We start from the raw sequence: 24,004 nt of genomic DNA, 5'->3' as shown, positions 1-24,004 counted from the left end.
GAAAGACCACCCTGAGGTCTTGAAGGATGCAAGGGGAGCCACAGTTAGACGGCTGCAATGGTCAAGAGCTAATGGATGAGCATTGAAGACACAGGGAACAGCCAGGAGAAAGGAGATTGAAGAGAGCGCCTTCGCTAGGTCAGAGGGCTGCCAGGTGTCAGTAGAGTCAAGACAGCTCACACGGAAGGGAAAGTGGGAGAGGTGAGCAAAGGCCAGATCATAAGGAGCAGCTCACGTCACATTGAGGGATTAGGATTTTTTCCTGAAGGCCTTTGAGTGCTTCTAAACCTTATTATACCTGGCTGTCCTAGAGATCTCTTCAGGAACATTGTACATGACAGGGAGAAGAAGGATAAGACAGGGAAGAGGAGGCAGAGGTTGATGGCAAAGTCACACAGCGGGGAGATGAGAAACTGTGGAAGGAGCTAGAGTGACCCTAGAGGGCAAACAGAAAGGATCCCTTTGAGACAGAATTGAATTCATTAATTAGTTTGCACTGGGTCTTTGTTGTGGTGCCAGGGCTTTTCTCTGGTTGTGGCACACGGGCTTAGTTGCCCCGTGAGACATAGGATCTTAGTTCCCTGAGCAGGGATCGAACCCACGCCCCTGCATTGGAAGGCAGAGAAGTCCCTGAAAGATCATTTTAACTCCAGGAGACTCTGTGGGACTTAGGGACTGATTGATAGAGGTGGGATCTGGGAAACAAGGGGTAAGTCTGGTTGGGTCCATTTGGCACTGGAGGCACTGGGGCCAGCTAGTGGCGTGGTCAGATCTGCAAATGAGGAGAAATGTCTGGGCTGGAGAAATCTTTCTGGGGTGGTCTGCATAGTGGTGGATGTTGAAGGCAGGACATAGATGATTAGCTGGGGGTGTTGGTTAGGAGGCAAGATAAGAAGGTTGAGTGCTGAGCCTGAGCGACACTGAGGAGGAGGAGAAGAGCCCTAAAGGAGTTTGAGAAGGGACTACCCAGGATTCGGAATCCTGTGCAACTGAAGAGACCAGGAGGGGAGGGACTGGGTCGTCAATGGTGTGGCAGCGAGGCCCACATGGTAAGGATGGGAAGCGTCCACCAAACTGGGCAACCTTGAGGCCATTTTGTCATCAGGAGAGGTGGTGGGGAGCCAGGCGCAGCAGGCTGGAGAGAGAACAGGAGGGGTGAGCACATGGTTGAACTGTGTCCCCACCCCACCCCACTCTCTGCCACGGGCTTCCCTGGTGGCTCAGTGGTAAAGAATCTGCCTGCAGTGCAGGAAACACAAGAGACATGGGTTTGATCCGTGGGTTGGGAAGATCCCGTGGAGAAGGAAATGGCCACCCACTCCAGTATTCTTGCCTGAGAAATCCCATGGACACAGGAGCCTGGCGGGCCACAGTCCATGGAGTCACAAAAGAGTTGGACACGACTTAGTGAGTCAAAAAAAAAAAACAAACAGAACTAACATAGCGATTGTTCAAGAAGTAAACAGGTTATCTTAAAAGGTTAGAAGGAAATCAAGCTGGAAAGATATGAGAGCATGGAGAGCTACCAGACTGGGGAATTAGAACTTGATTAGTGTGTGTTGGTGAGCTACTGAAGGTTTTAGGCAGGGAATATGAGCAAAGCTATACCAGGGGCTGGTTATGCAGGCAGGACCACTATAGCATGGGTCATAGTGGGAAGCATGACAGTCCAAGCCATCAGTCATTTATTCATTCATTCATCCACTCATGTATTCTAGTTAATGCTTGTCTACTCCGCTGGACAACACTTTCCATGATGGCAGAGAGTGCTTGCTTTTTTTGCTCACTACTTTGTCCCAGCACCCACACAGTACGTGGCTCACTGCAGGTGCTACCTGCTTGTGGAAGGAGGAAGAGACAGACATCAAGCACGTAGAGATAAGTAGGGTGGTGTCCATGCTGAAAGAGCTGAAGGCATTTTGGAGAGAGATATGAACTTGGCCACTAATTAGAGTGCAGGAGATTGGGGGTGTGGAGTGCAGGAGTCAAAGTGACTCAGATGATGAGCTGGGCGATTGATAGAAGGGTGGTCCCAGAGGCAGGAATAGGAGGGTCGGAGGAGGGTCAGTCAACATTGAGATGACAGTTCATCTTTAGTAATATTTGAGTAAATGCATCACCAACCACATTCAGTCTGTTGTAAAATCAACCCAACGGAGTCTCAACCCCATTTCAACCAAACTCTTGTCCCACTTTGTTATCCCAGCGGTACAGCCGCGAGTTCAGATGTCTGCTCTGCTCTGACATTGGGGCTGGATTCCCACTGGTTTCCTGTGGGGCATTAATTAAGTGTCCAGCCATTTCCACACCATGTTAACTGGTTCACGGCTGTACCCCCAGTGCCTGCCACATAACAAGTGCTCAATAAACATTTGTTGTTTGAATGAAATGGTTTTCTGTTCCAGGTATTTACTGATTTCCCTCTGCCCGTGGGTGGCAGGGGAGCCAACATCCAGAGATGACACTGCAGAGCGGGTGAGTACCAGGGGAACAAGGCAGGGATTGGCACTCTGTGCTTAGCGTTCCATGAATGTAAAGGCGGGGAAGCCAGTTTGGAGAACAAAAGCAGAGTTCCCTTGGCAGTTCGGGTAATGGAAACAAGTCTGACCTCAGACACTCAGCTGCTGTTAAAATCAACAGGATGAATAATTAGAAGAGGGAAGCCAGAGAGAACTCACAAGCTGTTGCAGCTGCCCAAAGCACGGTTTTCGATCAATTGATGATACAGTAAGAGTGAGGGCAGGTCACTGTGTGTGCCATCTCCTGTGTTGTGAGGGTGCTCCCCTCCTCCTAGGGGATGGTCCAGCTCTTAAACCAGGGCAGGAAGCTCGGGGAGGTGTGCTATTGTTGACTCTCAAAGTCGCCCCTGGGACATCACCTGTGTGTTGTAAAGCCTGACTCTGGAAATTATCGCTGAAATCTGCTTCATCCACAGTGAAGCTTCAAGGGTCAGGGACTCTGGGAGCTGCACAGGATTGGGACTCCAGCATCTGCAGAGAGTCTGTCTTCTTGCAAAAAGACTGTGTTGAGTACTGCAAACCTGTTTCTTGCTGGAGTGCCACCCATGGTGAACCCCACACACAAAAATGTGTAGATTCTGGTGTGTGGTGTGTGTGTGGTATATGTGTGTGTGTGTCTAGCCAGAAGTGGGGGAAGGGAGCCCAACCTGGTGAAATCCAGAGGTTGCCAAACCTCTAAATTTGGTGTATGATGCGATCTGGAGTCAGCCAAGAGGTTGTGGGTATTCATCTCCTGTAGCCTGGGCCGGGTTCCCAGCTGCCAGTTTTCAGACCACGGGTTTACTGTGATCCTGGAAAAACAGGGAAGCTAGATAATGATGTTCTCACCCTATTTTCTCATCATAGCAACTGCTTATTTGTTTATTTTTGTTTATTTTCTTCTTTCCAACTATAAAATAATACAGGCTCTTTGTGGAAAAAAAATGCAGAAAATATGGAAAGAAGGAAAGAAGAAAAATATCACATTGTTCCAATCCTCAAAGAAGCCTATGTGAGCATTTGAATGTGTTTCTTTCGAGACTCCTATCTTAGCATAATTTTAAAAAGCAGAGACATATTCATGCTCTACGAATTGTTTTGGAATTAGTCTCTGGGGAAAAGAGAAACATGTTTAGTCTAGGAGTGAAAAACTTTTTCACATTATAATTTTTTACTCTTATTACAAGAAACTCTATAAAAACCATCTTAATGGCATTCATACTGTTTTATCAAGTAAATTTGCCATAACTTACATAACGAATCTCCTACTAGATACAAAAAGATCTTAGATCTAAGTCCTCATCTCTGATTGGACCTGGGGGCTTATAATACCATTTAGCCACCAAAGATGACATAGCAGTGCCTTTGGAGGGGTCAGCACCATTTTGTTACCAGTATGTTTTTATATTTATTTGAAAAATTATTTATTTATTTTTGGCTGCACTGGGTCTTATGGGAAAGCAAAAGTTGTTCAGTCGTGCCCGACTCTTTGTGACCCGGTGGAGTATACAGTCCATGGAATTCTCCTGGCCAGAATACTAGAGTGGGTAGCCTTTCCCTTCTCCAAGGAATCTTCCCAACCCAGGGATCAGACCCAGGTCTCCTGCATTTGCAGACGGATTCTTTACCAGCTGAGCCACCAGAGGTCTTAGTTGCTTTGCACAGGCTTTTCTCCAGCTGCGGCCAGTGGGGCTACTCTTTGTCATGGTGCACGGGCTTCTCATTGCGGTGGCTTCTCTTGTTACGGATCGTGGACTCTGGGCACATGGGCTCAGTAGCTGTGGCTTGTAGGCTCTGGAACACAGCCCCAGTAGTTATCATGTATGAGCTTAGTTGCTCCTCGGCATGTGGGATCTTCCCAGACCAGGGATCAAACCTGTGTCCCCTGCATTGGCTGGTGGATTTTTATCCACTATGCCATCGGGGAAGTCCTGGTGTTTTAGAAAAAGCATCTTTGCTTTCTTCCACCTGTTAAAAGATGGGAACTTCCCCCTGAAGAACAGATGTCAGTGGCTGCTGCATTTACTGGAGGAAAATCTTATTTCCATGAGTCTTCATTGTTAAAGCAGGTGAAGCCTTGGGCAGCCTCAGTTTTCCTGCTGCCTCTTGGCGATCTGACTTCCTTCTCCAGCTCTGCATGGAGGAGATGCTGCCTGACCTCAGGGCTGACGTGCCCTTGGAAAGCCCATTGGATGCTGCCCTGGGGACCAGTATGGAGCCCTACAACCCAACGCTCCTGACACCCCACCAGCTTAGCTGAGCATGAGCGAACAACTCCCCAGAACCCCATCAATGACTAGCCCAGGCTCCTCCGTCCAGAGACCCGTGTCAGAAGAATCAGCACACTTCCTTTAGCCACTGGGCACAGCCGGGCCTTTGTGTGTTGGGGTCAATCCTGGCTCCTAATTGGCAGTGTAGACAATGGGCCTCTGTGTCTGTTCCCAGAAGACAGCGGCATTCTGGGGAAATGACACGCGTTTCAATGTACAAAAAAAAAAAAAAAAAAAGGAGCAGAGCTTTATGTCCCAGCAAAAAAATTCTTTGGAGACTCCTGTACTTATCACTAAAAGACCTTATTATATGTCATCCAAATGGCTGCAACAGCAAGTTCTTTGGGGATTTCGGGTGTGGGGCCAAATGTACAGTGATGGGCAGCCGGCAAGACTGTATTGGACACAGTGGAAGAGTCTTACCTGCCACAGTACCTGCCATGGAGAACCTCTACCCCAGGTCCAACTCAAGCCAAAGACAGCAGCCATCAGAGAGAGGAGGAAGACAAACAGAGAGAGCAAGAGGGAGAGGGAGCTTCTTTCCCACAAATGGTCCAGAGGACTTGGGAGGCATGACATGTGGGCTCCCACCCCACGGGGTCCTTGAAAGAGGAGATATGAAGGCACCTGTGGCTAGGCCGTTGGCATAGGTAGCAGCAGCTTCCCCAGCTGTTTGCAGCAGAAACTTGGAGGCGGGAGTCTCTGGGTGCCGCCTGGGACTCAGCAGCCGTTGTCCCTTTGTGTCCCAACTCTGGCAGCTGGTGAGGTTGGGAGAGGGGAGGATGGCAGATCCAGTAGCCATGCCTTGTGTGTTGCTGTATCAGTCAGTGTTCTGAAAGGCAGAGAATCCGTGGGAGAAGCTGGGGGTGGGGCGGGGGAAGGGAAAGAGATTTATTTTAAGGATCTGAGTCTTAGTTGTGGCATGCAGGATCCTTTTATTTTTTTTTTTTACTGAAGCATGCAGGATCTCATTCCCTGACCCCTGACCAGGGATTGAACCTGGGGTGCCTGCATTGGGAGCACAGAGTCTCAGCCATCGGAAGGGAAGTTCCTATTAAGGAATTTGTAACTGAGCAAAGCCCCATGGCCGTCCCAGAACAAGACTCCTTCTCCCCAAGTTGTGTCCTCCACCTGCCTTTTGTCTGTAGAAAAACTTTAGTCAAAGAATAAATTTAATCAGAGAAGTGAGAAAATGCAGAAAGGAAAACAGTCAAGCAAGACAAAATAATAATAGTTTAGAAGTTAAATAAAGTCAAGGACTTTTAGTTCCTCCTCCAGGGCTATAGATAATATTCTGAACCACGTCCTTGAGGCTGTTTTGCAGATACTGAAACCCCCACCAGGTGGAAGAAGTCAACTGTACGCTGCCCACAAGCACAGAGACCCCAGAAAGGTTGGAACCCAAAGTTGATGACATTGACTCCTGATGACCTCATCACCAGCCAATCAGAAGAATATCAGCAAGCTGATCACACAAACCCCAACCCCTCTCTCTCACCCTGAAAGCCTTTGGGGAGTTGGGCCTCTTAAGCATTAGCTGCTCTGGACTCCTTGCTTGGCACCCTGAGATAAATGCTGCACTTTTCCTTCACCACAAACTGGTGTCAGTGGATTGGCTTTCCAGTGCCCGGGGTGAGCAAACCCAATGTTGGTTCCATAACGGACTGACTCAGGTGACTGGGGTGGAGGATGCTAGCAAGTCTGAAATCTGCAGCAGGCTGGAGAGTTAGGTGGGCTTCCCTTGTGGTTCAGCTGGTAAAGAATCCGGTAAAGCTGGTAAAGGCTGGAGAGTTAGGTAAGGGAAGATGTTCCCATCTCATCTGAAAGCAGTCTGGAGGCAGAACTTGTCCCTCATGGAAACCTGAATCTTTTTCTCTTTTCCTCTGAAGTCCCTCAGCTGATGGAGGAGGGTCATCTCCTTTACTCAAAGCCTCCTGGTTGAAATGTTAATCACATCAAAGAAAAAAAATCTGAAAAATACTTTCAGAGCGACATTTCTACTGGCGTTTGACCAAACCATGGGGCATCTTCGTGTGATCCAGACAATTTGATGTGTAAAATTAACCAGCACCATGGCCCTGGTGTGTGAGGTGGTAGGTAGGCACTTGATATTTTCAGACTGCGTGGACCACTGACCAGGATCACCCTCCCCTTGGCCTCAGCCTTGCTCTCCTCCCTGGCATCTACTCCCACCTGGTACCCTGTATGTTTTACGTAGTTACTTGCTGGGGCCTGTCCTGAATGTGCGTCTGTCCTGTCCTCAGTGCCCAGCAGAATGTCTGACACACAATAGTGAAGCCAAAGTCAAAGTGTTAGTCGTTCAGTCGTATGCAACTCTTTGTGACCCCGTGGACTGTAGGCCAGCAGGCTCCTCTGTCCCTGGGATTCTCCAGACAAGAATCCTGGAGTGGGTAGCCATTCTCTTCTCCAGAGGATCTTCCCAACCAAGGGATCGAACCCACATCTCCAGCATTCTGCTCCAGAATCCAGCAGGCAGATTCTTTACCATTTGAGCCACCAGGGAAGCCCTCCCTCAATAAATTTTTGTAGAATGAATGAATTTGAAGGGTAGAGATGCCCACCAGCAGATCCTTACCTGTGCAGGGTCCTGCCGTCTTCTGTCACTTGAACAGTACCTTGCTCCAGATGGTCCTTGTTGGATGATAGATTTTTTTCCTCCCCCCACGGAGGTTGTGAGATTCTGGAGGTTTGGGGCCATTCCAAATCTTGATTTCCCAGTGCCTGGCACAATGCCTGGCACAGACCAGGGAGCTCAGTTAAATTCGGAATGATTGAATGGGTCCATCAACAACTTCATTATTAATTCCTCACAACTTTTTGTGTCCTGACAGTCTCCAAATTGCCATTTCAATCTTTGTTTCTCATCCCCACACCACCCCCGACACCCCTGCCTCCGCCACCCCACAAGGAGTCAATGTAACTTACCTCTCAGAGCCATTCTAGTGATTTTCTGGGCACCTGGCCACTTTATAGTTGGACCTAAGGCCCATTTCTCCCAGTTGTGAGCACCCTCCTGCATCCCGGGGTTGGACAGACTTTTCACGGAATCTGTCCCTCCTTAATCAAGTGGAGGGAACTCTTGTGATTTGGAGGGATTTATAGATACCCACCCACCATTCACGGACCTTTATAGCAATACAGATCCATTAGACAATCATTCAGAGAGAGATTAAAATAATGAAGGTGAGAATAAAGTGAAGATACTGTCCTGTTGGAACTCCATTAATCATCATTTGTGGCTTAAATAAGAAAGAGTTATCATCCCAGCCCATTAAAGAAAGTTGTCAATTAGGCACCATGTTAGACCTTGGAAAATTGTTCCCTGAAGAGAATTTTAGGAGGGCAGCCATGTCCCTGTGATAAATTTATCACCAGAGAGCCGAGTATGGTTCCTTGGACAAAGATGGGTGTATTCAAAATACCAGACAAAAGATACTGTCCTCAACACAGTTCTATAGAGAATCTGGAGAAGCTTGACAGAGGAGTGGGTAGCCATTCCCTTTGGCAGGGGATTTTCCTGACCCAGGGACAGCACCTGGGTCTCCTTCATTGCAGGTGGATTCTTTACCACCTGAGTCACCAGGGAAGCCCCAGACAGACGGAGAGCTTTAGGAACTCTAGGATTCCCTGGAATGGTTTCCTGAGGTCAGAGGATCACCCACTTTTTAAAGAATGACCTCATACCCAATTTGAAATTTTAAAAATGCTTCAAGTTGTATTTTTATAATAGCATATATTTAAAAAACAATCCATTAAAAAATAGATCAATATATATGAGTTATTATTATGCAGCTGTTAAATGTTTACAAAAACTGTAGGTTGAGTTAGAAAAGTGAAATGTTAGTGGAAAAAAGGAAGACATCAACTATATAGATAATATGGAACTTCCTTGGTGGTCCAATGGTTAAGACTCTGTGCTTCCAATGCAGGGGGCAAGGGTTCAACCCCTGGTCAGGGAACTAGGATCCCATATGCCAAGTGGTATGGTCATAAAAAATACAATATCTAGATATCTAGGTATCTGGATTGCATATAAAATTGCCTGCATATAGGAAAACAACTGAAAGGAAAAGCCCCCAAAATGCTAATAATTGTTGTCTTGGGTGGTGAGATTATTGATAACTTTTACTTTTTAAAAATAATTTCCTATATTCTCAAAATGTTCTCTTTTGGGCAAGTGTGGATCCGTGCACTCCCTGCCAGCAGCAGTAGGCATTGGGGATTTTGAGGTTCAACTCTGCTTTCCCTGTAGTGAGAGTAGTCGCTCCAGTTTTTCTTTAAGGACCCACCCCCTACTTTAAATGACTGACAATGAGTAGTTATTATTATTATAGGATTCTAGAGAACCTCTGGAGTCTAACCATACATCTCATCCTCCCACTTATTGGACTGGTAGTTAGCTGGATCTCTGATCAAGTAGAGCCCATCAAGCCCAAACAAGGCTGTGCCATTATTTTTATTTGAACTACTGGGAAACCGGAGTCGTCCCTCCTTGGATGTGAAGCTGAGACCATATGGGGGGAGAGTCCATCGGGGAATCAAGCCAAGGGAGTTAAGAGCAGAGATGGGCAGTGACAAGTCTTGATAACATTGTGTGAGCTCCAGGATCAAGCACATCTAAAGCCAGCCCTGTCTTCAGTCTCCGGAGCCAACACATTTTCTTGTGCTTAATCCCACTGAACTGGTTTTCTGAAATCTGCAGCTAAAGGACCACTTTTCCCATCCACTGTCTTTGAAGAGCCTCCTGTCTGAACAGTCATCACAGATAGATGACTGCAGGTGAACCTGGGCTCTGGCAGGTTCCCAGGAGGAACAGGCACCTGAGCTGAGTTTTGCAGGAATCTTCTGAGTTAAAGCTTGGAAGCTGTGAGCATCCCCAGAGTACATGGTGTGAGGCAGGAAGCAGCATAGGACTAGGGGGCTGACCCCACAGGGCAGGGCTTGAATCCCTGATGTGTTCCTTGATACCCATGCCCAGTGACTCCAGAAACCTGGATGAGAGATTGCAGGTGCAAACACAAGCCAGTAAGCTCTGAAGGCTGCAGGGGGGCCTTCAGGAGCGCAGCATCTCCTGGGACACAGCATTTCCTCTTCTAGAGTGGAAAAATTTATGCTCTGTCGGAAGGGAATTCTGCCTGATGGAAGGCTGCATTTCACTTTTGTCTGGTCCTGGACTGCCAGACCAAGCTTCAGAGAGGGAATGATGGGGATAAAAAAAAAAAACAAACCTGGCACTAAAGTGCCTGGGGAGGAAATTTTGCAGTAAATAGGGGTGGTTTTGGATTCACGAGAATGTATATACCGCATCATCAGAGTGGAGCAGGGGAGGGGAGTTTGACGGTGAGGAGCTGGAGTACATTTTTCTTTTGCTTCTGGCAAAAAAATGTGTTTGCAATAGAAATGCCATTCAATAAATAAATAAGTAAATAATGAATAAACCATCAAACCTTGCTTTGGGTTTCCACTGACAATCAGAAAGAGAAGCAAGTTCAAGCAGATTATCAAAAATGATGATAAGAAGGGAGGTACCAAGTGAAAGAGGAAGATGTTGTCATAGGGCATGAAGGCCAGTCTAGAAGTGTCCCTGGATAAATACTAGCAGAAAGGGGATGGCTGGTTTGATGCAGACAGATCAGAAGGGAGGACTTTAGATTGAATAATGCCCTGAAAGATGTAGGGATTACAGGCTCGGAGGTGATTTCCTGAGGGACAGTGCTCAAGTGCCTCATTTTATTGAAAATCGGACCGCGTGAAACAGGGTCAAATTAAGGGACCTTTCTCAGCAGTTACCTGAGGGGCCTCTTCTCTCTAATTACCAGGATCGCACTGGTAAAACCACCCCATTGTTCGGCCTGGCTTCTGAGGACGCTTGAATGCAAAGCACCATGTTTATCTGATATTCTCTGAAGTAGTTAATCTACCAGAGTAATGAAATGGTGGTTTATTAGGTTAATTGCTGCAGCAAGCAAAACCAAGCCAAACACACACACACACACACACAAACAAGAAAGAGAAAGCCTCCTAAACTGCTGGGAACATACATTTTGAAAATAGCAGGACTTCCCTGGCTGTCCAGTGGTTAAGACTTGCCTTCCAGTGCAGAGGGTGGGAGTTTCTTAGTCAGGGAGCTAGGATCCCACATGCCTCCTGGCGGAAAACCCAAAACATAAAACCGAAGTAATATTGTAACAAATTCAATAAAGACTTTAAAAAGTGTATTAATTTAAGAAAAGAAAAATAGATATGTAAAATTGTGCAAATAAAATTTAATTATGGGGCCCTAATTTTCTTCCCCATAAATCAGTGTGATGACTAGATTACACAGAACCTTCTGACAGCAAACAGGAAAAGTCCTCTGCATTTTTGAGCTGCTCTAGAAGTATAGACTGCCCCGGGTGATGTCCATCTTGAGAGCCTCAGGATTAACCTGGAACAATAGTCCCTACTTCCCTTCACTTCTAATTCACTATGATTGTAAAATGTACCATCTGCTGACGAGTTTCTCTTGACATTGATCATAAAATGTACCTCTCTTTTCAGATTACAAAGTGAAAAACATGTTTATTTTCAAATGGAGAAAATGCAGTCTTAAAAGGTATGATTAGTCTTCGTTGTCCTTTTTTGTCTGTTTCTGCCTCTCTTTTTCACTGTTTCTTTCCTTTCCTCCTCCATCCCTTTCTCCCTGGTTTCAGCTTGGAAATTTATACCGAGGAGGGATGGGTATGAAAGGCTGGCCCATGCACTTTCAGTGAAACAATCCCTGCTTGCCTGGAAACCTGTTCAGCACTGATGACCTCCTCTGGGAAAACAACCTTCCCAGCAGAAAAACAGAACTTTGCTATCTGGCCTATCCACCCCCCTTCCCACCCCAAATCCCTCTGCCCCTTGGCCTTGGGTAACTGACTTCCCTTCTCTGAGTCTCCTGTTGGAACAGTGGAAATAAGATCCTGTTTCAAAGGTTATTGAGACCCGTGAGTATGAGACGATGCCAATAGAACTTTACAGAAAGCTTCAGACATATGGTAGCTGTTCAATAAACATCCAGAGGGACTTTCCTGGTGGTCCAGTGGTTAAGAATTCACCTTCCAGTGCAGGGGATGAGGGTTCGATCCCTGGTTGGGAAACTATTAATGAGATCCTGCATGTTGCTGGGCAAGTAAGCCCATGTGCCACAGCTACTGAGCCGGTGCCTCAAAGAATAGAAGCCGGAACGCCACAAAGAAAGATTCTGTGCACTGCAAGTAAGACCCGACGCAGCCAAATAAACAAATAGATGTTGAAAACAATTCAGCTCCTTTGCTTCTCGTGAAACTCTTTATGTAATTTGGGAGATTTCTTTGCTGGCTTAACATGCAAATGGACTCTTTAAATGGAAATAAACTAGATTTCTAGGCCATCATTTCTCAAGGTCGTGGAGACCCAAGTCCTGTTCCCTGAATATCAGAGAAGCTTTTAGAGTTTGGAAAACTGGGAGGAAATCATGAGAAAGGGAATAGACAGAGACTAGAGATCCAAAGAGATGGGAATACCAGACCACCTGAACTGCCTCTAGAGAAACCTATATGCAGGTCAGGAAGCAACAGTTAGAACTGGACATGGAACAACAGACTGGTTCCAAATAGGAAAAGGAGTACGTCAATGCTGTATATGCAGAGTACATTATGAGAAACGCTGGGCTGGAAGAAGCATAAGCTGGAATCAAGATTGCCAGGAGAAATATCAATAACCTCAGATATGCAGATGACACCACCCTTATGGCAGAAAGTGAAGAGGAACTCAAAAGCCTCTTGATGAAAGTGAAAGAGGAGAGTGAAAGAGTTGACTTAAAGCTCAACATTCAGAAAACAAAGATCATGGCATCTGGGCCCATCACTTCATGGCAAAGAGATGGGGAAATAGTGGAAACAGTGTCAGACTTATTTTTTGGGGCTCCAAAATCACTGCAGATGGTGATTGCAGCCTTGAAATTAAAAGACGCTTACTCCTTGGAAGGAAAGTTATGACCAACCTAGATAGCATATTCAAAAGCAGAGATGTTACTTTGCCAACAAAGGTCTGTCTAGTCAAGGCTATGGTTTTTCCTGTGGTCATGTATGGAAGTGAGAGTTGGACTGTGAAGAAAGCTGAGCACTGAAGAATTGATGCTTTTGAAGTGTGGTGTTGGAGAAGACTCTTGAGAGTCCCTTGGACTGCAAGGAGATCCAACCAGTCCATTCTGAAGGAAATCAGCTCTGGGATTTCTTTGGAAGGAATGATGCTAAAGCTGAAACTCCAGTACTTTGGCCACCTCATGAGAAGAGTTGACTCATTGGAAAAGACTCTGATGCTGGGAGGGATTGGGGGCAGGAGGAGAAGGGGACGACAGAGGATGAGATGGCTGGATGGCATCACAGACTCGATGGACATGAGTTTGAGTGAACTCCGGGAGTTGGTGATGGACAGGGAGGCCTGGCGTGCTGTGATTCATGGGGTCGCAAAGAGTCGAACATGACTGAGTGACTGAACTGAACTGAGAGATCCAAAAAAAAAAAAAAAAAAAAAGGCAACCATAGGGAAGTACGAAAGGAAGGATGATGTGACATATCAAAGCTCAGGTAAGAACCCTTTCACGGATGTTTGCTCTGGGTTGTGAGAAAGGAAGAGCAGCGTTTTGCTGGTGGTCCAGTGGCTAAGACTCGGAGCTCTCAATGCAGGGGGGTCCAGGTTCTATCCCACATGCCATGACTAAGAGTTTGCATGCTGAAACTAAGATTGAAGATCTGAGTGCTGAAACTAAGACCTGGGAGAGCCAAATAAATACTTTTTGTTTTTCCAAAACAAGACCAGGGAAATTTTTGCATGCAACAACACGGCCTGACACCAGCCAGCTCGCTGAAACTGGTTTCACTGAGAGCATGAAGGTGGCCTAGTGTGGTTGCTTTCAAACTGTGAGAGGAGGTCCACTCGGGGGTGAAATACAGCTTGTGGGCTGTGAAAAATACAAATAGAAAAGAAAAAATTACATTAGAGATAGAAAAACTGAAGAGAAGAGAAAATATCCGTGTGGGAGTTCTCCATGAGGGAGAGACCTTTGTGACGTGACGCATTGTCTTGGTTATTTATATACTTGTCTGCGTGTGTTTCTGGGGTCACGTGGTCATCTGTCTCTTATGGTGGGTCTTCGCCAAGGAGACTGGAAAGCCACTGACTTGGAGAGCCCCAGGCAGAAAGGTGTTGCCCAGGAGGGAGTTTTGGAAGTGGTGGAGGAGCAGAGGGGAGGGGGAGGGGGTGGAGGAGGGGGAGGGCAGTGCTGGGAGTTGCCCTCGAAACTAGACACCTGGGTGGCTCCCCTGACCACACTAAAATGACCAGCCTGCCCTGGAGGACACTCCCTCTGGGCAGTGGGTCTGGAAGTGCCTCTGGGCCCAGTTCTCAGGGGTCTTGGTTCCCTGCTGGACTCAGGTTGCGTAGCTACCTTGCAACCTTCACCACCGCACTGGTGATCCCAGAGCCCTGACGCAGAGGCCAGGGGAAGTGGGTTCCTGGCTCCAGTAGCATATCTGGGAGCATCTCCATCATCAGCCTCCCCCAGGATCTGGGGAGCTGCACCCATTTTCCTCCTGATCTCTTCCTTTTTTACTGACTCTGCTCTGATGAGGGGGCTGGAGACAGAGGACAGCCAGAGAAGAGGGAAAATTCAGCTGTGCTGCTGGGATGTGGGTGTGTGGGGTGGGCAGATAGGAGGTGGGGGCTCTGGTGTCCTGATTGGAGGTGGGCACCTGGCTATCAGTTCTCAGAACCCCAGCTTCATCCAGCAGCAGAGCTGTGGACTGTGTGACGAATAAGGGGGGGAGGTTCTTCCGGAAAAGGATGGGGTTGCAGTGGTTCAGCCCCATAGGGGCAATTCTGGGAGGGCAGTTCATCATGGCCCAGAGTTGCCAGAAAAGTCCCCTCCCTGCGGCCCCTCCCCCTGCTGCCTGGAGCCAGGCGAGCCCTGGGCCCCTGCTTACCCGAGTGTTTTGGGTCCAGACTGGAAGGAGGCGGGAAAAGGTGTTTGGCCAAGGAGGACCTTTCTAAAGCACCTCTGCCTGCCTAGTCACAGCCTGACCCCGCCTAATTCCTGAGCCCGGAAACAAGGAAGCCACTTGTCCAGGTGGAAAAGTGACCCAGCGCCCCAGGGAGAAAGGGGGAGTCTGACCTCAAAAGGGAACATCTGTCCCCCAACTTATTTCCTGGAACAGGAAGGGTTTGGAGCAGCGTGTCTCCATGGATCCGCCCCCTGCACTGTGATCAGAGGCAGACGGCAGGGCCTCAGTGCCCGTCCACCAGGGTCTCCATGCCCGTCCACCAGGGTCTCCCTGCTGTGTGGCCGCTGGTGACCCAAGTGCCACGGCCACTGAGGAAGGCTTCCGTGGCTGCAGGAGTGGAGACCCGATACCCCTCCAGTCAAGACCCATTCAGGCCGGGTTCATCGAGTGTGTGTGTCCACCCACAGGCCCAAAGGAAGTCTTTGCCAGGCAAAAGCAAACAGGAAGAACATGTCTGTGTGTTCTATTCTACAATGACCTTTTAAATATGTGACAAACAGTTAAAACAAAAGGCCATTTAGCTTTTATGCCTGTGATTCGCGGTGTCCATTCCAGTTAATTACAGTGATTTAAAAACATCTGCATTTAATAAAAAACCTTCCTTCCCCCCTCTTCTCTGTTCACCGCCCGCCCCTGCTGCCCCCCGCATCCCAGTCTTTCTTCAGGCCACTGGGCTAACGCAGTAATTATCTCCACCAACCACGCCACAGCATCAAACGAGCACCTAGAGACTTCTGGAGGCTCTGAGAACAGACTGAGGCTTGGGAGGGAAGGAGCCGGTGGCCAGAGTAATGGGGAGGTAGGGGAGGAGGGACAGAGAAGGGAGGGGGCTTGGGCAGGTTGCTTAACCCAGCTGGGAGGATGGTGCTGGCAGCGTCTTATTGGAGAGGCCCCTGAATTCAGACTCTGCCTGGCTCCCCTCCCACCATATCCAGCCTCCTTGTAGGTCAGGATGCTTGAGAGAGAATGGTCCTGCCTCTGTACCTCTTTAAACTTGGAGCTGAGAAAAAGCTTTAGCCTTCGGAGGTGCTTTTTTCCCAAAGCAGGAAGGGAGGCAGGATCAGAGAATGAGTTCTCAGTGGGATGCAGGCCGCCCTGCTGGGCTTCGCTGCCACCCGCAGGGACCAGGCTCAGATAAAACCCCAGGGGTCAGACCTCTGGCTGGGCGGTGAGGGGGAGAAGAGGCGACCCCACCAGACTCCCTGAGTGGAGGCGCACCAGCCTCAGCACATTTCACACCTGCTGGAGGAGGGGATGTGCCTGCCAGCCTGCACCCCCAGGAGGAGAGGTGGAAGGAGACTCAGGAAAGCCAACCTCTGGGGGGTGGGGTGCTCCCTTCAGGAGGAAGAAGACTTTTCTGCAGTTCCTTGAATGCAAATTTTTATCCCACCCCACTCCCTATTCCTACTGCCCTCCCCGCACCCTGCTGTTTCTCTTCATCGTTGCTACCAAAGCATCATGTTTATTTCCTGCAAGAGGGCTGTGACTGCTGCTGTCGAGCTCACCATCTGTGGACAGCTTGATCGGCGTTGGCAGAGCGTTGGGCAACATGGCCATTGCATGGTCGGGGCATCTGGCCTGCATGCCAGCTCTACACGGCACGTTCTGCATAGGCCGTGCGTGATGCTGGGGACCCGTGCGGTGGTCTCATTTCATTTCAAACTCCTTTGGGCCCCCTCCACCTTGGTCTTCCTCCACTGCCCCATCCCAGCCTCCTGCCGGCCCCTTCCGAGCCCCTTTCATTCTGAGCTGAGGGCTTCCTGCCACATTCTTCGGCCTTTCCTGGAAAGTGCCATGAACCTCTCTCTCTTTCTTTTTTTCATGAACCTCTCTCTTGAATTCACGCCAACCTGGATCTACCTCTAGGACCCCTGTACCCCCATCCCATCTGTACCTCTGTCCTGCCCCACACCCACACCCCCCTGGAAAGAGATTCCTGGACAGCCCTCTCCCATGGATACTTCTAGGCTGACAGCTGCCCAGGGTCCTAGCCCTTCTTCCGCTGAAGTCACTCCACCATCGCCATCATCTGCTGACCCTGCCTCCCTTCTCTTTCCATCGTGGCAGTGCCCTGTGTCTCCTACCTCACTGCCCCTTGTGTGATGATTGTGCCAATGCCCTGACCTCCCCCCCGTTCCCCCCATTCTCTGCTCTGGCCACAGCACAGCTGGGCTTCTGTCCCCAAGAACTGCTCCCCTCCTCTCCCCACCCCCTCCTCTGATTCTTCAACTGTCCCTGAGACGGTCGGCCACTCCTGGGCCTCCCCAGCTTTCCAGTCCAGCCTGGACCTTACTCCTGAGGCTTAAGACTCATCAGCACAGCCTTTCCTCGCCCAGCAGACAGTGGGCTCACCTGCCCTGCCGTGTCCCAAACTCCCGCCAATGGAGTCATCAGTTTTCCCAGGCAGCAAGGTGCAGTTCAAGTCAGTGGGCCTTACCAGCTGTAAGACCTTTGGCATGTCCTTGGCCTCTTGAGCCTCAGCATCCTCACCTGTAAAGTAGAGGCAGTGAGCGCTGCCTCGTGGAGCTGGTGCAGGTACGTGAAGGCCTGCCTGCTGCCTGTAGGATAGCTGGTGCAGGGGCCAGGGCAGAGGATATGCTCAGGGAATGACTGTACCTTGTCTCCTTTTATGGCACCAGCTCACAACTCTGCATTTCAGGTACTGGTGATGATGTTTGTCTTCGCCTCCAGATTTCCAGTCCCCGAAGAGAAGGGACCGGGACTTTTGTCATCCTTGTAATGTCAGGATCTTTTGATGGAGTGCCTTGGATATGGTTGCTGTTTAGTTGCTAAGTCGTGTCCAACTCTTTTGCGACCCCATGGACTGTAACCCACCAGGCTCCTCTGTCCATGGGATTTCCCAGGCAAGAATACTGGGGTGGGTTGCCATTTCCTCCTGCAGGGGATCTTCCTGACCCAGGGATGGAACCCGCGCCTCCTGCACTGGCAGGAGGGTTTTTAACTGCTGAGTCAGCAGGGAAGCCAGTGTGTGTGTCGTCGGTGTTTAATATGTGACCTTGAGTTGAGGTGATTCAAATCTGGAAGTGAAAGTCACTCAGTCGTGTCCGACTCTTTGCAACCCCATGGACTGTCCATGGAATTCTCTAGGCCAGAATACTGGAGTAGGTAGCCTTTCCCTTCTCCAGAGGATCTTCCCAATTCAGGCATCGAACCCAGGTCTCCTGCACTGCAGGCGGATTCTTTACCAGCTGAGCCACAAGGGAAGCCCTAACCAAATTTTGGTGGTAAGGAGTCTGTGGGTTGAGTTGACCTCAGAGTGTTCTGATGGGGACCTCAAGTGAGAACTGACAAACATACCCAGCCTCTTACCACCAGGAGCAGGAAGGGCCACCCTGACGAGGTGGCCAGGGCAATGCTGGCTATCAGCCAAGGCTTGTCTCCTAGAAGGGCAGTGTGAAACCTCAGACCTTTCTTTTGGCTTGTGGACTCACAGCTAATTGACAAGTGCACATCCTGTGTGTAGCTGCTAAGATTTTCCATGACGTCAGCAGGACCCAACAATATCCTGGGTTGTGCCAGAGCTTCGGGGTATTGGCTCCTGAGGACCAGTCATTGGCCATGGAGAGCTGACGGATCAGTGTGAAGGCTCCTGCTCTCGGCAACCTAGGACCTAATGAGAATCGGCATTGTTTAGTGCTGAACACAGTGGGCACTTGATAAATGTTTCCTAATGAAAGAATGAATGCATGAGTGAGTAAACAAGTGAATCAAAGGACAAAGTAGGACCATGGTTATAGTGCACGGTTCTCAGTCGCTTTAGTTACATCCGAGTCTTTCCCACATGGACTGGAGCCCACCAGGCTCCTCTGTCCATGGGATTCTCCAGGCAGGAATACCAGAGTGGGTTGCCATGCCCTCCTGCAGGGGAATCTTCCTGACCCAGGGATTAAACCCTCGTCTTTGAGTCTCCTGCATTGGTAGGCAGGCTCTTTACCACTAGCGTCACCTGGGATGCCCCTAAAGGTGGTAGGATCAATCCATAACTGTGCCAAAGAGCTTTAGAGCTTTATAGAGTTTAGTCTGTGCTGCTTGCTCCTTGGAAGGAAAGTTATGACCAACCTAGATAGCATATTCAAAAGCAGAGACATTACTTTGCCAACAAAGGTCTGTCTAGTCAAGGCTATGGTTTTTCCTGTGGTCATGTATGGAAGTGAGAGTTGGACTGTGAAGAAAGCTGAGCACTGAAGAATTGATGCTTTTCAAGTGTGGTGTTGGAGAAGACTCTTGAGAGTCCCTTGGACTGCAAGGAGATCCAACCAGTCCATTCTAAAGGAGATCGGTCCTGGGTGTTCTTTGGAAGGAATGATGCTAAAGCTGAAACTCCAGTACTTTGGCCACCTCATGAGAAGAGTTGACTCATTGGAAAAGACTCTGATGCTGGGAGGGATTGGGGGCAGGAGGAGAAGGGGACAACAGAGGATGAGATGGCTGGATGGCATCACTGACTCGATGGACGTGAGTCTGAGTGGACTCCAGGAGTTGGTGATGGACAGGGAGGCCTGGCGTGCTGCTATTCATGGGATCGCAAAGAGTTGGACACAACTGAGCAACTGAAATGAACTGTGTGGTCCTCTGAAGGCCTTTTACCAGTTGCTTATTAATTCATTCAAATATTTATTGAGCCCCCACCACGGACCAGGCTCTGAGATGAAGGAGTGGGCTGCAGCAGCCCAGCTCATCACCTCTGCAGGAGATCGTCTCCAGCATCGGAAGCATGGATGGAGCAACATCCCTGGCAGTGCTTTCGTCCTAAAGCACTACCGCCTGGCATTCGCTCCCAGAGAACATTCTGAGAGCAGTGTGATGTTCTCAAGCTTTTGCTCTTAGGATGAGGAGCTCCAAGTAGGAAAGGGTGGGGTGAGTTGGATTGGAGTTCTGGCAACTTCAAAATCTCCAGGACTGATTGATCCATCTATCCCTTCGTGAACCATTTCTGAAAGAGCCTGTGGGGTCCGAGCATTGCGCCATTCTTGCTGGAACACGACCTGGCCCCACGCTTCCTCCATTCGATGCCAGGCCTGCCAGGTGAATCCCAGATACTGTCGGGCTCTGCAGACGTCACGGAAAATCTTCGCAGCTCGTGTACGGGACGCACACTTGTCAATTCGGCGGAGAGCTGACTGCCAAAAGAGAGAGGCTTGCGGTTTTCAATTGTCCTTCCAAGAGACAAAGCGCCCTCTCCCCTGGCCTCTGCGGAGGATTCTTTCACAAATGGTGCTGGGTTACCCAAGTTCAAGGCTGTGCGAGGCGCCCCCTGCCCCTGTTCCGATGTGGGGAGGTGAAGGTCAGGGAGCTGCATCTATTTGTTCCGGGCACCTGTGCCGGTGCGGCTACCTGGGCGGGAGGGAGGCGTGGGGATGCTGTCGCGCCGGTTTGCTCACTCGTCGGGTATAGAAATGACAAATGGCTCCCGCTGGGAACCCCGCCTGCCTTCCTGCAAGATCATTTCTCTCGGCAGCAGGTGATTTGCATACCGACGCGGTGGGAACCCGCCTCTCTGAGCACCGCCCTCCCCTGCGCACCCCTCCCGTCTCCTCCCCCTCTCCGGACTCCAGCCCAGCTCAGGACGAGGCTGCCTGCCCCACGGCCACCTTGAAAGTGTGAAAATGTTAGCTGCCCAGTCGTGTCCGACTCTTTGCGACCCCGTGGTCGGTCCATGGGATTCTCCAGTTAAGAATCCTGGAGTAGGTTGCCTTTCCCTTCTCAAGGGGATCTTCCTGACCCAGGGACTGAACCCAGGTCTCCTGCATTGCAGGCAGATTCTTTACCATTTGAGCTACCAGTGGGACCCTGAAAACAGTTTCTAAGGGGCTCGGGGGCTCGGGACACTCCATTTGGATGTTCTCATGGATTCAGCCAGGAGGAGGAAAGGGGAGAGAATGACTCACTGCCTGCCCAGGCGCCAGGTGCCCTCCTTGCCCCCGACTCGCTCACCAGCATGTCCCCTGAGGGCAGACGCCGAGAGGAGCAGAATCTGATTTCACATCTGCTACAGGTCACAAGGAGGCCGAGGGAGTCAGGGAGGTGAGCGTGGGTCATGGTGACTAGTGACTAGCCTTGCCCTGGAGGCTGTGAGCAGGTGGCCGGTGGCCGGAGGTGCTGGGCAGGGAGGCTTGGCCAGTCTGTGACCCAGACCCTCTTTCCCCTTCCTGCTGCTTCTCTGCTTCCTGGTGACCTCATCCTTCCACCTGCCTGGCACCGCCACATGCTCAGAAACGTCCACATCTCCCCACTGTGCAGGGCCAGTTGCTTCGGGGTGGCACCTGCCCATGGAGACGGTCACTGGCCAGTTTCCAGCCTCTTGGGTGAGTTCCTCGGTAAGTGTCCCTCCTGGGTAAGACCAAGGCAGAAGGGTTCTGAGGGTGGGGGAGGCTGGGCAGGCTCAGTGGGGCTGGGGTATCCCTGGGGAGAAGGTTCCCGATTCAGGGCCAAGGCTGCATCCGAGACCCACTTGGACTCTGTGTAGCTGTGTCTAGGCCCTTCCTGCAAATCCCTTGCCAGCAGCCCTGGGGGAAGGGTTCTACCTGATAACTCAGTGAGGGTCTGGGGGCTTTTTGTGGAAGTCCGTTCTCCCCCAGGCCTCTGCCCCTGGGATCTCAGCTCTGTGTTATGTGGCAGGGCGCTGCCTCGGGGTGCCCCTCAGCCCCCTGGCCCAGAGTGGGGGTAATGGGGTGTTAGAGGAAACTTTCCTTTTTCCTGGACTGTGAGGAATCCTGCGAGATCCAGGATCGGGGGCATACAGTTCCAAGTGTGGCAATCTGTAAGCAATCTGAAAACAACAACACTGGCAAAAGTGGCCTGCTTTTTGTCTTGTCTTGTTTTGTTTTTCTTGGTTTCCCTGTGCAGCACGCTTACTTCCCTGCCCAGGGATCGAACCTGTGGCCCCTGCAGTGTGAGCTCAGGGTCTTAACCTTTGGACCACCGGGGAAGCCCACTCTGCTTTTTATTAACATCATGAGCCTGTGAGTCCCAAAAATGTCCCTGAAAAACTTTTTGTGGGTCTAAAGTTCTAAACAATGTCTGTTACTGTTGGGTTTTAATAACATATCTGTAAGCTTTGAATTAGCACTTTTTTATTACTTAACCTTTGATAAACATCCCGTTCTTTGTGGGAGTACATTGGGAAAAGCCTAGCGGTGTTGTTGGTTCCCACAGTGGCTCATGTTCATTTGGGGAGTAAGTTCATGGGGGTTTGGGGGTCACTGGCGATCACTTTGGGGCAGTTTGTGGGTCCCACCCCCATGGAATTGCATTTTCCTGCTTTTAAACAGAAGATTAGAAATAAACAATGACAGCACAGGGATTGCAAGGATGAAGAACAGAGCTTGACTTCCTTCAGCTCATTGTGTGACTCCACGTCAGAGCTTAAAATTTAAAACAGAGAAGCAGTGTGAACTGCCACAAGAAGTATTTATTTATGAGTGCCGATTTTTGTTCATACACGAACTGTTTTAATGAATTTGCATAATCTTTTTAAGATGAGCATTTCTTCTTCTTTCAAAGTGATTTCTTAAAATCACACATCAAAAAAATGAATGGCCTGGGGCATGCTCAGAGCCGGGGGGCCTGAAGAAATGGCTCATCTCTTTACAACACACCCAACAGGAACTTGGGTTCTTTGTGAAGACGGGTGCAAAACTTGTGTGACCTTGCTATGAACAAATACCCGACACACGTCCCCCTGCCCCTACGCAAGGCTGCTGGGCAGGGCCAGCGGGACGTGGCTCAGTATCGGAAGAAAAGCTACCAGGTTTAGCGGGGGAGCTTTCCACCTAGAGCCTGCCAGGTCTATGTGTGAGTGGGCCATGAGTGGTCTTAGAAAGGCTGTAAACCTCTCTTTTCAAGGAGAAATTTAAAAAAAAAAAAGATTCCAACTATATGCCTTTCTGGAAAAGGCAGAACTATGGAGACAATTAAAAGATCAGTGGTTGTCAGGAGTATGCAGACAGATGAATACACAGAGTGTCAAAGTTTCTTTGAGGGTGAAAATACTTTGAATGACATTATAATGATGGATATATGTCATTATACTTTTGTCCAAGCCCATAGAATGTGCAACACTACTCAGTTACTTAAAGTGAACCCTAAGATGAACTGGGTTCCATGGTAATTATAATGCGTCAATGCAGTTCATCTTTGGCTAAAAAAAAACAAAAGGTACCACTCTATTGATAAAGGCTGTGCATGTGAGGGGAGGAGGTATATGGGGAATTTCTATATCTTCCTGTCAATTTTGTTGTAAATCCAAGACTACTTAAAAAAAGTTCTCAAAGAAAAGAATTTAACACTCAGGGAGAAAAAAAAAAGAAAAGAAAAGAATGGCTGTTACACATTTTATTACAGTGTTATTTCCTAAGGCTGCTGGAACAAATGGCCACAGATTTGGGGGCTTACTAGTGGTGCAGTGGCAAACAATCTGCCTGCCAATGAAGGAGACGCAGGTTCAATACCTGATTGGGAAGGTCCCCTGGAGAAGGAAATGACAACCCACTCCAGTGTTCTTGCCTGCGAAATCCCATGGACTGAGGAGCGAGACTCGGATTCAATACCTGATTGGGAAGATCCCCTGGAGAAGGAAATGACAATCCACTCCAGTGTTCTTGCCTGCGAAATCCCATGGACTGAGGAGCCTGGAGGGCTACAGTCTGTGGGGTTGCAACAGGTGGGACATGACTTCATGACTGAACAAACACATCACACAGATCTAGTTATTTCTGGAGGCCAGAAGCCTGAAATGGGTGTCACCTGGCCAAAACCAAGGTGTTGGCAGAGCTGTGCTCCCTCCAGAGGCTTTTGGGGAGAATCCCATGCCTTTTCCAGCTGCTAGAGGTTGCCTCCTTTCCTTGGCTTGTGGCTCCTTTCTTGTCTTCAAAGGACTTCACTCTCACCTCTGTTTTTGTCCTTACGTAGCTTTCTCCTCTACTCCCAAGTCTTCCTCTGCCATGTTCTTTTTTTCTTAAATAACATTTTTAACATATCACTGTAAGTAAGTGCTTAGTCACTCAATCGTGTCCGACTCTTGCAACCCCATGGACTGTAGCCTGCCAGGTTCCTCAGTGTTTTGGATTTTTCAGGCAAGATTACTGGAGTGGTTGCCATTTCCTTCTCCAGGGGATCTTCCCGACCC

The 24,004-nt window shown here is 49.3% G+C and overlaps 1 long non-coding RNA gene and 1 other non-coding gene across 2 annotated transcripts; both read left to right on the top strand.

Annotated features, from left to right (window-relative positions):
- The first annotated feature begins 752 nt into the window (after positions 1-752).
- LOC129648692 (uncharacterized) lies at positions 753-3,452 on the top strand. Its single transcript, XR_008712838.1, has 4 exons — positions 753-1,049; positions 2,406-2,475; positions 2,936-3,100; positions 3,425-3,452. It is a non-coding gene; the product is annotated as an uncharacterized LOC129648692 (long non-coding RNA).
- An 18,967-nt stretch (positions 3,453-22,419) lies between these two features.
- On the top strand, positions 22,420-22,552 carry LOC129651961 (small nucleolar RNA SNORA11). Its single transcript, XR_008714450.1, has one exon. It is a non-coding gene; the product is annotated as a small nucleolar RNA SNORA11 (small nucleolar RNA).
- Positions 22,553-24,004: the final 1,452 nt, after the last annotated feature.

Source organism: Bubalus kerabau, chromosome 4 (genome assembly GCF_029407905.1).
Source record: "Bubalus kerabau isolate K-KA32 ecotype Philippines breed swamp buffalo chromosome 4, PCC_UOA_SB_1v2, whole genome shotgun sequence".
Lineage (NCBI taxonomy): Eukaryota > Metazoa > Chordata > Mammalia > Artiodactyla > Bovidae > Bubalus > Bubalus kerabau.
This window is presented reverse-complemented; position numbering and strand designations above follow the sequence as displayed.